Source organism: Arachis hypogaea, chromosome 11, assembly GCF_003086295.3.
Source record: "Arachis hypogaea cultivar Tifrunner chromosome 11, arahy.Tifrunner.gnm2.J5K5, whole genome shotgun sequence".
Taxonomy (NCBI): domain Eukaryota; kingdom Viridiplantae; phylum Streptophyta; class Magnoliopsida; order Fabales; family Fabaceae; genus Arachis; species Arachis hypogaea.
In genome coordinates, this window is record NC_092046.1 from 104,266,648 (window position 1) to 104,269,412 (window position 2,765).

Below are 2,765 nucleotides of genomic sequence, written 5' to 3' on the forward strand. Positions count from 1 at the left end.
ATTAGTGAGTTGACTAGGACTTATGGATTGAGATCAATTACGCTTTTGACTAATTCTCAAGGAGGATTGACTAATTTGGATTGATTCCATACAATTGCCATGTTTGTGGTCCATAACTAGGATATGAAACCTAGATTATCCACTTCTTGCCAAGAGTTCTTTTTACTATTTGATTTCCATTTCCATTGCTTTAATTGCTTTCTTCTTAATTTCTTGCATGATCATTTGCTTCCTTGCTATTTACACTTCTTGCCCTCTTGCATTCACAATCCCCGTGCTCTCTCTCTTTCTCATAGCTAATAATTGTACACTTAACTGCAACTCCTAGGGAAGACGATCCGGGAGCTAAATACTCTCGGTTAATATATTTGTTTTGAATTGTAATAACATTTGATTGATGGTCAATTTGTTGGGTTAGGACTATATTTACAACACCAAATCCATTTTTGATAATCAAATTCCTAACCTATGCTTTTGGCCATCGTAACCCTCCTATCCACCCAAGCCCCAATGGATGATTATCTCACTTTGCTATGTCAAGGGCAAGAAGAAATGCAAAGGGAGGTGCTAAAATTCACGGCCGCCTTAGATGAGGTAGCAAACCGATTAGCCTCCCAATGCTTGAACCCTCAAGAGCCTAGCATGATGGAGGGATTAGAAACTTCGGTAGAAAATGAGGAATGTCACTTTGTGTTGGAACAATTGGAGGAACCTATGATTGATGAAGACAAGGAAAAAGTGGTTGAAGATTTAGGAGATGCAGAGTCTCCATGGGAATCTAAGGTCATAGAGAATCCCTCCAACAAGATTGAAGTTGATGTTGAGGAGGAATGTGCACAACCTCCAAGGCATATTCCATATGAAGAATTGGACGGGATAGAGCAAGAGTCGAGTTCCCTTGGAATTGAAGATCAAGCATCAAATCCTAGTGGTGAAGAATCCTTTGAGCTTGAAGAACCTTCTCCCGATGAGATAGAAAGTAATGTGGAGGTAAATTTCTCTCATCCTCCCATTTATGATTTGAGTAAGGGAAAAGAGTTAGATAGAATTGTTGAACAAAGGATTGAGATTGAGAAATCTTGTGAGGAGGTGGAGGTCCTTAGAAAAAGGAGGATGGGATACGCTTTGTCAAGATCCTTGGAAGCTTCTTTGCCTAGGTTGTCATCTAATCCTACATTTGAGTGGGTGAAATTCACCTCTATTAGCTTTATTGTCCCACTTGAATATGGCTTGCTTGAAACGGATGGTCAACTTAGGGAACTTTGTGGGATGAAGCGTAAAAGAAGGATGTTTCGTGGTTGACGTTGCAAATTAAGGCTCATTTTGGCTGATACTTCAGGGGTTAGATACAAAGGTTTAGCTAATGCTCAGATGGGTCTAGAAGGAGGATTTGGCACTTTATTGAGAATTCATCTTGCTTGCCACCCGGATGGACTAATAATGATCAACTTCAAGACGGGTGTGAAAATAAAGTGTGGGATCCTGGATTACAAGAAGAGGATCGACTTTGGGAGCCCCAAGCTTGTGAAGAACTCCATCAAGACTTGGTGCAACTCATGAGAAATCTTGGGGCACAAAGGAGAACCAAGCATTGGTGGGAGTTCCAAGAATAATTCAAGCATTCTTCTCTTCTACCGCATCTTGGTGAACTTCAGCCACTGTCTCTTCAATAATGTCACACTGGAAGATGGAATGATCTTCCGGTGGGTGCTTCATAGCTTCATCCAGATTGAAGCTCACTGCTCTGCCATCTATCTCAAAAGAGTAAGTACCTGAGAAGGCATCCAGTTTAAACTGCGAATTCTTCAAAAATGGCCTTCCAAGAAAGATGGACGAAGGTCTTCCTGAGTCATTAGGAGGCATCTCTAAAATGTAGAAGTCTATAGGGAATGTCAACCCCTTAATGCTCACCAGGACGTCCTCCGCGATGCCAACCACCGAGATTATGCTCTTATCTGCCAAAACAAAACGTGCTGCCGACCTTTTCAAGGGTGGGAGCCTCAAGGCATCATATACAGATAATGGCATAATACTCACACATGCACCTAAATCACACATGCAATAAAAAAATTGTATACTTCTATAGTACAAGTAACCATGCAGGGATCGGGATCACCACATTTCTCCGGTATGGCACCCATTAAAGCAGAAATAGAGCTACCTAAAGGTATAGTTTCTAAATCATGTATTTTATCTTTATTTATGCATAAATCTTTTAGAAACTTAGCATAGTTAGGTACCTGGCGAATAGCGTCAAAAATGGGAATAGTTACCTCAATCTTTTTGAAGATCTCCACCATCTTGGGGTCTAGCTCCACTTGCTTCTTGGTCCTCCTAGCAAGGTGTGGAAAAGGAATGGGAATGGCTTCTCTCACAGCATCATCTTCCTTAGGTACTCCATTCCTTAGTTGAGCTGCTTCTTCTTCAACCGCATCTTGTACCTCATCTACTTCTTCAATATCTTCTACCTCAACAATGTCTTTAACTTAAATGTCTTCTCTTGAGCTTGGCTCCTCGGGACTCCTCTCTTGCAATTTGGTTCCAGATCTCAAAGTAATGGCATTGATTCCACCTTTGGGGTTGGGTAAAGGTTGAGAGGGAAGTGCACTAGATCTTGAAGGTTGACTGTTGGGGGTAGAAGGTGGTTCCATCCGGGATATGAGAGCTTGTAAAGTAGAGGTAAGACCAGTGATGCTAGAGGTAAGTGTATTCTGAAGGTCTTTTTGTCCTTACACAATAGAGCGAAGTATCTCATCATTGGAGGA